We start from the raw sequence: 14,510 nt of genomic DNA on the forward strand, positions 1-14,510 counted from the left end.
AATGTCTAGCACGACAGCTTTTGGGGGTTAATCCTTTAAAAAGCCCTATGCTAAACAAACAATTTCAGAAAATGAATAAGATAAGAAATAATTTATTCTTCAGTCTAGCTTGTCAAATACAATCTAAAAATAAAATACTTTTGAAAATAAGCCAAGTACCACAAAAAATTATCAAATTGAAACAAAATTATAAGGGAAATATTAGCAATTTACAACACTGCTGGCAAACATTAAGAAACAATCAGTAGATATACATTATACCTATTAAGCTTTAGATAATATTTTATGGTACATAGATGGTGATTAACATGATAAAACAATAACCAGATAATCCTTAATTGGGAAAAAAATTATAGAGGGGCTGTGGGTAAGAGCTTTGGCACATTTGTGTTGATGATACTTACAAGTTTTTGTTGCATCTATTTATTTCCAATTCTGATTTGTAATTTTTTACATGGACATGCTATTTATAGGTACACAAAATAGAAATCTCTTAATTTTTTGTCACTGAAATTTATCATTAAATACATTTAATTCAGTAATAACTTATAAAAGCTAGATCTATATCTTGAAACTTTTGAGGAGAATATGGCAATGGATTGTTAACAGGTGTATTACCAAGATCTGGCACATTATGCAAAAGGCCATAGATATTAATATTGTATATTTTTAGTAAATGATTAGTAATAGTATATTTAGTAATTTTCCCTATGCATAAGAAATAATTTCTGATTATTTTCAAATAATTAAATTATATATTTTACTTATTAACAGCCAAGTTGTCTAAAAGAAGGTAAGTTTCAAAAATGTGTAAAAAATTAGTTTTGTCAAGGAGCTACCTCCATTATAGAGGATAAGACTTTGCATTATTTTATTGGAATATTTAAGGACAAGAATAATTGTTAATTGTTTAAAAATTGACTCCCAGACACCAGATATTTGGAACACACAGACACTAACATTTTACTGTTAACTAAGTCCTTTTGGAGAACTTTAGTTCTGATTTATGCTTATGTTATTTTTGTCATTTTTGGCAAGACAGATTTTAAACACTCTTAATAAAGAAATCTCACTGCTGGAAACAGCGTTCTAAGTAGATTATATGTTCTGACTTCCTTGCTTTCTTTGGTTCCAGATAATGTTCCAAGCTCAGTACTTTGACATCTCTATTTACTCTCATAAGCTACAAAAATCTCTCTCCACTGAAGTCTTCCGTGTTTAAGTTAGGAATACATAGTTTCTTTTTTGTGTAACCAATAAACTGGACTCCTATAGAAATTGGTACCAGTAGGGAATTATAGATAAAAAAATATGCTAACAAACATACCTGGTCTTTTAGGAACTGAATGTGATGAAAGTACTAAGGGAAAATACAGAAAATAATCAGGAATGAGACCCAGGCAACCCAAGTCATTCCATGTCAAAATAGCTAATTAAATAATTGGCTGTTGTCATCTTAAATGAAATCACATTGAAAGCAAGGCTTTCAAGGACTCATCCAGCATTGCCATAAATGTTATGTAATGCAAAGATTGTGAATTGAAGTGTTCACATCAAATTTTGATAGGCACTCTGAAAAAAGAGAACCACAAGACTGAATCTATAAATTGTCTAGTTCAAAGCAGAGACTGAGAAGCTGGACTTCCTGTTAACATGCTAAAAGCTTTTCTTTTGAGCTGCAGGGCTGTGGTAGCCAAAAGCAAATGCAAGGTCTGATCTTTCAGAATGCCAATTTATAATCTCAGTAGACCTTAGAGTTTCACTAAGCACAAGATAAGGAATTTCTTAAGAAATTTTCAGACCCTGAGAATTCAAAAAGTTTTATATGAGTGAATTGTAAGGACATTGACTATTCCAAACCACAGTCCCCTGTGAGTCTCACTTGTCTTCTAAACCTGATTTATTCTCTTGCTAAAAGATGTTCTAATTTTCTAAAATGAGAAAAATACCATCCAGAAAGAAAAAAAGCAAATTATCCTTATGGCACACATTTCCTATTCTTTGACTTTGTCTTTTTTTCCCCTAGAAATATAATTAAAGTCATATTTCAGCATGCACTGTGTTCATTTACAAAGTCAAACCTAAAATATATGACACATAATTAAATACTTTTAATTAATATCAGCCAAAATTTGGATAATACATGGTAGAAATCGATTCTTAGAAAAAGCCAAATACACAAAAATATAGTTTTAGTTTCAGCTATGAAAATAAATATATGGGTACACTGATATTTATTGAATTGAATGTAGTAGTTTATACAGCTGACACTGTTCCTATAATTTCCCCAGATGGGCACTAAAGTGATGCAAACTAAGCGATTTTTAGATTATATATATTCCTGGAATAATGTATAGATAAGTATGAAATCTTACCTCCTAACTCCGCAAATATGTTATCTCAAATTTTTCTAGAAGTTATATCCTTCATCAAGGCTTCAGAAAAATATTGACTTTGAGTCAACCTACATCTTTGAAAAGTATTTAATGTATGTTTTCTGAAGACTAGGGTTGCTTGAGTGAGATGTAATAGTTGAAATGGTCACTAGTTTTTTTTTTTTGATAAGGGCAAGATCTCATAATGCATACACTCAAGTATTAGAGTTAGCAATATTGAGGCAAAGTAGGAATAATTAGCACAATAGGCAGCAAATCTAGCATGGCTACTGGAAAAGTCTAACATCAAAATATGTTTTGAATCAACTAATTTATCATAAGATGTCCACGACCTGAAAAGATGAGCAGCTGACAAATGTCCATCTTAATTTCTATAAATGAAAAATTCTAGCTCCAATGAATACAGTCACTATTATAAAGTCACTCACTTTTAAGATCTCTGTCATAAATCTCCCCATGCTGAACAACTTGAATGAAGAAGAGTTGTTGAAATAACACCATAGTTACATTCGGCAAATATTTTCTCTAAGTCTCCCTGACAGTGGCCAGTGGATGTTAAATAAGGTAATCATAGTAGAAAAGTAAATACCCAATATTTAAATGACTGGACAGTAAAAACTGACAGAAAGTAACTTTTGGCAACCCATAAAACAATTTTGGTTTATTACTCAGAATGGAAGCCTATGGATAGTCACTAATTTTAACCAATATGCACCTTTCAATAGACTCAATATGGTCTAGATCTAAACAAATTATCTATGGTGGCTCCCAGATCCACAGGGTTAAAAATATGATGGCAAATTTAGCAAGCCAGGATCATTGGAACTTCTTTCCTACCAGAAGAAAGCAAGCCCATGATCCTGAGGGCTGCAAAACCATTACAGTTTTGAAAAATGCTTCAGTGTCATAATGAGTTCTAACACCTCCCTGAGTAGATTTTACAATTTGACTATAGGTGTATCTTGGGGATGGAAGATAAATTATTATAAAAAGTTTGATATAATGGCAACTCTTAATTGCAGCTGCTGTTCCAGATCTTTATTGAAACTCTTCAGCATATACAAATCCTGTACTTAGAGTGCAGTTATGATGTGTCAAAGGTTTATTTTCTCTATGATCGCAATTCTCAAAGAATGGTCTGTGGGACCATGATGGTCCCTAGAAGCTTTCTGAGGGTCTGTGAGGACATAACTACAGTAACATAATATTAATAGATTATTTGTCTTTTTTATTTTGATGACACTTACACTAACGGTGTCTAAAAATTAGTGGGTGAGGCCAGGCACTGTGGCTCATGCCTGTAATTCCAGCACTTTGGGAGGCCAAGGTGAGCAAACCACCTGAGGTCAGGAGTTGGAGATCAGTCTGGCCAACATGGCGAAACCCCGTCTCTACTAAAAATACAAAAATCAGCCAGGCATAGTGGTGGGCGCCCATAATTCCAGCTACTCGGGAGGCTGAGGCTGGAGAATCACTTGAACCCAGCAGGCAGAGGTGACAGTGAGCCAAGATCATGCCATTGAACTCCAGCCTGGGTGACAAGAGCAAAACTCCATTTCAAAAAAATAAATAAATAAAATAAAATAGTGGATGAAACTGTTGGCATATTAGCATGCCTCCATATGGTGGCCCTTAAGTGGGGAATACTAGCATGGTATTTGAGGCTGGATATAAATGGATCAATGCTTTTTGGGTTCTAAAGAATATGATGTTTAACCCTGGGTGATTTTTTTTTTCCAAACAAGTTGTCCCTGAAGCAAACAGGTAAGAAATATAATTCTCAAACTCTGCAGAAGGAATATAATATGACACACATAATTGATCTAACAGTTTATCTTAATATAGAACTGCAGAATTTTGCCACATACCCACTGTCTTCAGAAACCTTTAGAGAAACAGAGATGGCTGGGAGAAATTGAAAATCCACCAAGAGTTGAGGCAGCTTTTGCACCGCTTCTGACTTGGAGAACTATTTTTGGTGACTTTCCAACATTTCTGAAACATCAAGTAATGCAAGGGAGCACAGGAATTAATATTGAATTAATCATTCATTTCTAACATAATATTTTTGATTTAAATTAGAGTATTTGAAGTTTATTATTAGGAAAACATTTACATTTAGGTGGATTCCTTCTGCCTTCTTGAGTTAAAAACTGCCATTAAATGTTGAATCCTTTTCCATCCTGAATCACAAAACAGGCCAAGTTCAAGACATTTTTACAGACTTTCCAACTGATAGTAAAGTATAAATGTTTTTTAAGTAATATTGTTGGCAGCAACGCAAGTCTTGTTGATATTCATTAGCATTTAAATTTTTTATTGCTATTATATTAGAATACTTATTGTTAGATAATAAAATGAATTAATTTATTATTGTTAACTATTTTGAGCATTTAGGAAACTAAAAAGTTGTTTTCCTTCTCCATTCTAGGTTTTATAATGTAATATAATAAATACTTTGTAGAATACTTAATATAAATGTGTTTGGAAATCATTATATCATGTGATTGATGATTTAATAATTGAAAGTGATTCATCATTTTCTCTACTAAAAATGAGAATTATTTTCCCATAAACATGTTTGATAAACATTAAATTTAACCTCTTTTATACAAAATGTATATTTTCTGAAAAAAAGGCTTTTCTATTTTTTCATTATAACTTCACTGATATCTGATCTTATCCTTATTTTTTTTCCTTCTTCTTGCTTTAGGTTTATTTCGCTTTCCTTTTGCTAGGTTCCTGAAGTAGGACTTTAGAGTATTGATTTGAGGCTTCAAATTTTCCAAAATATGCATAGAGTGCTAAAACTTATTTCTTTAAGCATTTATTTAGTGTGTCTCCCAAATTCAGATAGGTGTATTTTTACTTTTATTTACAGCAATCTATTTTTTCCTTGTGATGTATTTGTCTAGTTTTGGCTTCATACTAATAATGACCTCATAGAAAGAACTGAACACATGTGTGGTAGAGTTATTCATTATTTTTTTCTCCATTTACACGACCATTGCATTATAAAAGAAACATCTTTTTCTTTATTTGACAGAATGACAGAAACAGCAGTTCTCATTAATATTTTAACTGTCTCCCTATATTTTCAAACATCCATTCATCTAATTTGTGCTATGAACACAGCCAATGCAATGTAAACAGGAGTGAAGTTCTTAGGCATTAAAAGGTCCTACACAAGCCCTTGGCTTTATGTTCCTCTGTTGTGGTGCCCGAAAAGATTTTGTGTTCCAGTTGGTACAGTCCCAAGATAGTGGAACCTCAGTTAGGTTGGGTTTCTGATGAATTTTGTGGAGCAGATCCCTCTGGCATCCCACATTGCACATATGCATTTATTTATTTTTTTCATTGCTTGTGGGTTTTCTGTTTTTTCTGTCTTCTCAAGTAGAATATATGCTCTTTAAAAGTATAAGCTCTTTTTTTAATATCTCACCAAACATTAACCACCTAGTAATAAAGGTTTGTAGATGTTTGTAGTATGTGAAAAATTAGATATTTGATTTGAATTTAAGCATCTTAAAGTTTTTAAAAAGTATTAAAATTCAAATTATATGCCAAATTTTATCATATGAATACTACCAAAACTGTTCCTTATATAAGCAGGATAACATACTAACTTGTGGCTTTGAAATAAAATGTGTTTTCCATCATATCCTATCTTTCAAATTCTCATTAATTCTTCATTACAGTGTTGTGCTTTATGATTTAAAAATATATTAATATTCACTTAAAAAAATCATATAATAATTATATAACTTACCCATGCATGCAGCCAACTCCTTTAAGCACCAGACAAATGTTAGGCACATCCAGTCGGGGCATGGCTTTATTGCAGTTTGTCTGTAGTGTTAAGTAAACATATTAAGTATCAAATCCACAATGATGCATACTACATGTTATAGAAATAAATCTATTTGATTAGTATTTTGATACTATAATATTAACAATATATCCTAGGAAAATAAATAATGATTCATAAAAATTTGGTGTAAGGTGATTTAGAATGAGGTTTTCTGCACATTGCATCCCTTTACTTCATTGTCTGCTACTCTTATACCATATTATTGAAACTTTCCATTTGATATCAGACACATCTGCACAAGCTCTATTTACAAGGGTGGCTACTGGCTTTCTTCTAGACAATAATGATTTGTTCATGAAATAGACACAGTCTAAACTGGATCAAGCATTACTTTTCCTCATATTTATATATTCTGAAACTGCAATATGTTCACCCTTTTTCTTTCCTTTTTTTAAGTTGGATTGACATAAAATTGAATTAGTTTGTGGCTCTTGAACCTACCCCAATGCACAGCCTATGGAGAAAAGCTGTGCATGTTGGCAAAGAATCAAATTATAAGGCCAAGGTATGACATAAAGAGTCAGCTCCTCTTGCTCCTCTTTTTGTGACCTGATGAATACTTTACTGCTTAAACATGTATTGGGTTTTTGTCTGTTTCAATTAGAATTCCTGAAAAAAAGTAGTTTAATAGTAGTAAATTATGAAAGAGAAAAGGTGAGAAAAACATCCCAAATGTCTAAGAATAAGAGATTGAGTGAGCATATTTTTTATGTAAAACTAAGAATAAGTTATCATGTCTATGGAAACGTCATATTTAATGTTATGAATAAGTATTTAAAAAGCATTGTTAAAATTCCATGCACACACACACACATATTTATAACTAGATTTAAGCATACATGTACATTTGTAATCAGCTTTATGATTGGCTCACAGTTGGACCGCACCAATGATAGCTGACATTTAGTATCATTTAAACTTATGGTCATATAACTTATTCTCTATTCTTCCCAGAATTAAAAATGTAAAAGGTCTATTTACCCTAGGCCTTTCGTGAAATACTGTAACATCAATGCCAAAGGATGCAGTACATAACTTAAATACTGTTTCTTGGTTCTTCCTTATACCTCTTCACAATAGCGATTGGGAGAATAAAAGAATGATAGGATCACTTTTGCTGATCCCTGGACTATTAAGCCTTTCTTAACCGACTCATCAATTCATTCAAATAAATATGTATTCAACACTGCATATCCATCAGCTGCTCTTCTAGGCTACAGCAGCAAACAATACAGAAAATGTTCCTGTGGATATTCCTTAGGATGTAGATAGGAAACACACACACACATACACACACACACATATACACACAAACATACACATTCACACATATAAAAATAAGGTGACTATGATCTTTTATAAAGGTTGAAAATATGCTAGGGAACTATGAATGCAAATACCATTATTTTTATAGAATAATTAGAAATATTATTTCTGAAGGCTTGTCATAAACATAGTGACCTGAACAAAATGAAAGAGACTGGCAGATGGGCATATGGAGGGTTGGGGGAGCACTCAAGGCAGCATCAAGGGCAAGTGCACGCCCCCTGAGGCAAGATCAAACATGGAGTGCTCAAAGAACAAGAGGACAAAGATTGTGGCTGTATCCCAGTGAAAAATAATGAATTTCCAGACACCGTTGCTCTATCCTGTAGTTACAACACTTTGGGAGGCTGAGGCAGGAGGATCAGTTGAGCTCAGGACTTCAAAACTAGCTTGGGCAACATGGCAAAACCCCATCTCTACCAAAAATACAAAAATTAGATGGACGTGGAGGTGCGCACCTGTGGTTCCAGCTACTCAGGAGGATAAGGTGGGAGGATCGCTTGAATGTGGGAAGCAGAAGTTGTTGTGAGCCAAGATCACGCCACTACACTCCATTCTGGCTGATAGAAAGAGACTCCATCAAAAAAAAAAAAAAGTTAAGTAAATAAGTATATAGATAATAAATAAATATAAAAATAATGAATGGCAAAGAGATCAGAGAGTTTCCAAGGGTCTGGATCTTATAAGTCCTTGTAAGCCATGCTAAGAACTTACATTAATTTATATTTGTTTTTGATTTTAGATAATAATGTATATTTATTTTGTTTTAGAAAAGAAAAATAAAGGTGCAAATTTTACAACTTAAAAAGTAAAAGGAGAAACTTCAGGGACAATTTGCCTTCTGAGTACATTATATTTACCTGAAAAAATATGCAATCCCTAACCAATTAAATTGTCATGCATAAAGAAACTCTTGAACTGTAATTGTCCTATTTCCAGTCAGCAAGTATGAAATAATTAGTATAACTTAATTATCCAAGATTGTCCCTCAAATTATCCTTATACTTTAATTTCTATGAGTATTATGTGTTATAAATTATTGGCCTCTTAGTACCTTCAAAAGATTACTGAAGCTTATTTACCAAAATAAATTTAGTTCATCAAAATTACTATAGTAATAAGCAACCCAAAAAAATAAATTTCTTATTATAAATTTTAAATTGTTGTTTCCTTTTAAATGTTTCTCTCCAATCCTGGTGTCTATGCATATGTATACACAGATTTTATTAATTATAATTATAAAATCCAATTTTTATTTTTTCACTTAACATTTATTAGTATCCCTCATTTTCATAATCATGCTGATTATATCTAATCTAAACTGAAATCTACAACTACATTATAGAGCAACTGCCTATTAATCAACTCAATAATGCAACTTACATTTCTAAAATCAACACAGGACGTCTTATAGTAATTTATAATTTATGTTTATTATGCAGGAAAATTAATTCATGATTAATTTATTCTTATGAAACAATCTTTTACTCTGGTAGTCTTGCTTCACAATGCTTCATTATAGATTTTAACTTGGAACTAGTTCACGTTTTCTAAGATTTTCACTCTGATCATGTAATAAATTTGACATAAATGAAAATATATATTTTCTTACCAGTTTAAATTTCAAAATTCAAATGTGGTATTATATATAACTTCATTGGTTAGAAATTTTTAATCTTCTCTACAGGCAGTAGCAATACATATTCAAACTGTCTCAAATGCTGTGCTATATTTTTACATTTGCTAGTTCTCTTATGATTGCAGAATAAATATACTTTCATTTCAGTTTGTTATTTTAAAGCTATGTCTTGTGGGTAAGAAAGAAAGTAATAATTTCTTGTCACAAGAAAGCTATAATTATGTGCATTTATATTTAACCTTTGTAGATACTACTCATTAGCATCTAGTAGCACCCGCATAGTTTACATTTTGATATACAACTTTTGTATAATGCCTGTGATGACTATGGTAATCTTTGACTTCAGACTGTTTTTTTCTTTGAAAATACTTCATCAATGTCAGAGTGCAAACGTCTAAGAACAAGGCATTGGGTGACATCTATAATGTTTTCTACTATTATAAAAATTCAATCATGTGAATATCACTTTTAGAAAACATCTAATTTTATTACAAGTTTGAAAGATGAGAGTGAAAGGCCTAATCCATAAAAGCAAATGCTAAACAGGAAGATTGTGGAATAGCACTGACTCAAAGGAAATCAAATTGACAAAATAATCAGGGGTGGAAGGATAGGTTAGGGAGACCTAGCTACCCTGTTATATCTTAAAGTAACACAAAATTAAAGTTCTCATTAACGGGTTTTACTGTCTTGACATCAGAAGCAAGTAGAACACATCATGAAGAGGAAATCGGCATTTCTTTCTAAGTAGCTGTTCCTTTCCTTTCATCACTTGTCATCACCTTTATATAGATCATATATTATTAACAATAACACTGTAGAGGTTTTAAAAGACTGAAAGAAATTTCACTGCCTGACATGTTTCTCAATAGATAATAGGCACAAGAGTGTGTTGGATTCAGGCATTCACAAACACTTTTATCCCTTTACAAAATTGTTTTCAGATTTTGTTCTGACTTTCCAAGTGCTTTTAATGGAATAAATAATAAATAGAAAATGTTGGAATTTAATAAAGGTTATCGAAATTTATTTTTTGCCAATGAATGGATATTTTGTTGTATATTAATGGCTGCAGACACGTCCTTTTTATCTTTTTGAAGGGTAAAGTAGATGATCTGTTGTTTTATTCTAAACTTAAATTCTGTCATCTGATTTATTTCTAGTTACTCCAATTCCATTTGCATTTTTAATATATGTAATATGAGGAAAAATAGAACATTTTCATATTTTGTTTTAGATTACTACTGAATATCATAATACACATGTATATTAAATATATATTTGTATGTAAACATGTATGCCCACTTGGTTTTCATATTATAATCAATGATTGCTTTTATTATTTATAGTGAAATTCCTACTTTTTGATAAACATAGACTGATTTTGTTTTCCATCAGCCCAGTTGAGCATTATTTTATCATTTTATGCAATTTAAAGTGAACGTACTTAAATATGACTGTGATCCACAGTTCCACTGGAGTGTACTATAAAGATCTGGTTGAAGCAGCCAGCCTTAATAGATACATCCTGGCAGAGAAGATTCATAGAGAAGAATGGATTTTCCATCTTTCTGGAACTAATCAGTCCCTTGCCAAAAGCAGATCTTACTTTTATTATCTAACGGTAAACTGGAAACTGCTAGCCTAATATATAGCACCCAATTTTTAAATGTCTCCTGCATGCATTTACCTTAAAGGAGCATATAAACTTAGACTTTTTAAATTAATCCTGCTTTCTTCTAATTTGTTCACTCTTTTTCTTTGTTCCAAAGGTTTTATAACACAATTAATGTAAAAAATACATCATTAACATTTATCCAATAAGGTTAGGTACTTTCTAATGAAATTCTCTGCTTAGTTTTCAAGAAATTTTTAAATAAAAAAAAGTCAAATTAGTTATTCCTACTTAAAAACATATGAGGGATTTCAATACCCATTAAGTATAAGCCCTTAAGAAATGTGAAACTATAAATAGTTGAAAATGCATTTTGCTATGATTAATAGTTTAAGTCAATGGTGGTTCAACAGATTTGCAGAGTAAGTAATGTTGAGTGCAATTTCTTTTTCTTAACATTTAATTTTGAATATGAGATCTCTGTTCCAAGTTATTTACTGAAGTTAATTTTGAATAAACAACCTTGTTGATCTACAGATAATCCTTCTCAAATAGGGTCATATTGCCACTATTTCCCATTAGGCAACAAGCACAAGGTTAAAACAAAAACAAAACAAAAAGAAACAAAAAAATAGGTAAAGTAGCTTGAAAAGACCTATGACTATGACTATTGGTACAAGAAACTTACATCAAAAGATTTGAAAATCCCAAACTCAAATCAAAACAAAACAAAAAATACCAACACCACCACCACCAACAAAATTTCTTACCTGACCACGCTTTCCACTGAAAGTAAATAAAGTCAAATGACAGTACTAAAAAACTATATGAGTATTTGGGTATAAAAATTAATCTTACCCTTACCTTTCATGGTAGAGAATAGGACACAAAAACTCTGCTGATCCCAGGAACATATTCCCCAATGCCCATTTTGGATGTTGCTACATAGAATTACTGAGGGATAATTTCCCAGTAAAAGAAAAGTTCCAAAGATAAAGTCCCTTCATAAAGTGGGATCTGACCATAATAAGAAACTTTCTGTAGTCTTAAATATGTAAGAGACATCACATCAAACCTAAAGAACCATCTTCAGAACATAGAAAAAGAAAAAACTTTCTCAACTGTTGTATTGTGTCAGCATAATTCTAATGTCAAAACCTTACTAAGTCCTTGCAATAGTTTGCTGAGAATGACGAGTTAACGGGTGCAGCACACCAAGATGGCACATGTATACATATGTAACAAACTTGCACGTTGTGCACATGTACCCTAAAACTTAAAGTATAATAATAATAATAAAAAAACCTTACTAACACATTATAAGGAAATAAGGAAATAAATTATAGACCTAGATTTGTCCTGAACAAAGGCACACATCCATAGCTAAAATACTGGCAAATAAATCCATCAATATTTTTTAAAGTTAAAACATTATAGCCACGTAGGTTTCTCTGAATAATGAAAAGTTAATTAACATTTTAAAACCTAGTGGTATAATTCTGTAAAGTAACATAAAATAAGAAACATAAGATCATTTTAACTGACAGAAATACCTTTTGACAATATTTGGAATTTAATTATGGTGCAAACTCTCAGGCAATTTGTAGTGTAAGAAGATTTCTCTCAACCTGATATTAGGCACCTATGTGATCATGGGTCAGGCAAAAGTTTCTTGGAGAAAACACAAAAATCATAAGAATAAAAGAAAAAGTATACATAAATTAACATTGTCTTTTATGGAGCTGATTTTGATTTTATTGAAGTCTAATTTATCATGTAATGGTTATTTGTTTCTGTTCTTGTGTTAAAAAATTGTCTTCCCAGACCTCAGTCATGAATGTTTTCCTATGCTGTCTACCCTAAGGATATTATTGTTTTCCTTTTTAGGTTTAAGTCTACTACCCATCCGATATGGTTAGGCTTTGTGTCGCTGTCCACATCTTATCTTGAATTGTAATTCTCACAATCCTCATAATCTCCATGTGTCAAGGGAGTGACCAGGTGGAGGTAATTAAATCATGGGGGGGCAGTTTCACCTATACTGTTCTCGTGATAATGAGTGAATCTCATGAAATCTGATGGTTTTGTAAGGGACTCTTCCTTCTTTGCTCAGCATTTCTCCTTCCTGGCTCCTTATGAAGAATGTGCCTTGCATCCCCTTAGCCTTCTGCAATGACTGTAAGTTTCCTGAGGCCTCCCCAGCCATGCTGAACTGTGAGCCAATTAACCTTTTCCCTTTATAAATTACCCAGTCTCTGGCAGTTCTATGTAGCAGCGTGAAAATGGACTAATACACAATCTGAAATTAGTTTTTAATTTGAGGTGTGGTTAAGGGTTGTTTCATTTTTTTTCTCCTGTTTATTCCAAATTAAATGTGTGTCTATATTGAACTGTTTTGATAATTTGGTTGAAAATAAGATAACTACATATGTGTATACCCTTTTCTATCAGCTTTTCCATTTTAACAGAAAATCCACTGTAATTCTGAAATTAAACCTGCATTTAAATTAAAATCAATAGACAGATGCAGTGAGGATTACCATATTAACAATATTGAGTCTTTTAATACACATGGTATTACTTTCTTTATGTAAGTATTTCAAAGTTTCTATTGATAATGCATTGAAGCACTTAGTGTAGATATCATACACATATTCTAAAAATAATATGTGAAATAATGTGCACCATATTTTTAGAAAGTTTATCTGTAAGCATTTTATGTTTTGGATGCTATTGTAAATAGAATTTTAAAACTCATTGACAATTATTCATCACTGGAATTGAAATGTATTGTCAGGTGTTGTATACTAACATTGTATTCTGAGACTATGATAACTTATCTTAATCTATGAGTTCCCTTGTAGAATTTTTACAATTTATTACATTAATCATCATGCCATCAAATTAAAGACATGTTTTCATTTCTGAGCTTTATTCTATTTCTTTTTTTTTTTTTGCTGTATTACAATGGCTAGTATCTCAAGTTCTATGCTGATTGTAAGTAGAATATATGAGGATATTCACCTTGTTCACAGTCTTACGGAGAAAAGGTTCAATATTTTGACATTAACTAAGAGGGTAGTTACTGATTTTTTTAAGTTTCTCTGATACAGAAATAGAGAACTGTTTACAGTGTTCCTGGGTAATGTAGTTAAAATAAACAAAAACTATTTGGTAACAAAGTAATTAAAATTTAGTAAAATATAATTAGTCTTTACAAGAGAAAAGTTATGTCTGTTTAAAACACAATGTGTAATCAACGACTTTAGAATGTTCACTGTTTCACAAAATCCAACTTTGTAACATTAAATATTAACATTTTATAAAAAATTAGGTATTTGTACTAACTGGAGTGAGTCCAGTCCTCACTGTCTCACAGAGACTGTCTTAGACATGAATGTGCCTAACTTTTTCCCTAGATAAAATTAGTAAATTTAAAATAAAATTTAAATGTTCCGTAAATGAATTGAAAAATCTTGGAAAGTAAGTCATAATTAATTGATTTAATACATCTTTTGAAGGTAAGGATTGATTAATTTATGGAAAAGTAGAGAATTTATTTTTCAGTATTAAAATTTAAATATTATGCTAATTATCCAGAATAGGCAACAATAAGATGACATAAATAATTAGAACTGGAAATTTTAGAATGGAAGATAGTTC

The 14,510-nt window shown here is 31.5% G+C and overlaps 1 long non-coding RNA gene across 1 annotated transcript in view; it reads right to left on the minus strand.

Annotated features, from left to right (window-relative positions):
• LOC100937460 (uncharacterized) overlaps nt 1-14,510 on the minus strand; it is a 108,125-nt gene that overhangs the window by 17,351 nt on the left and 76,264 nt on the right. Inside the window, exons 3-4 of the long non-coding RNA XR_002914468.2 lie at nt 6,166-6,245; nt 4,265-4,391 (exon numbers count right to left, since the gene is read on the minus strand). This is a non-coding gene — a long non-coding RNA (uncharacterized LOC100937460). The remainder of the gene's footprint in view (nt 1-4,264; nt 4,392-6,165; nt 6,246-14,510) is intronic.

The sequence above is a fragment of the Pongo abelii genome, chromosome 2, assembly GCF_028885655.2.
Source record: "Pongo abelii isolate AG06213 chromosome 2, NHGRI_mPonAbe1-v2.0_pri, whole genome shotgun sequence".
Taxonomy (NCBI): Eukaryota; Metazoa; Chordata; class Mammalia; order Primates; family Hominidae; genus Pongo; species Pongo abelii.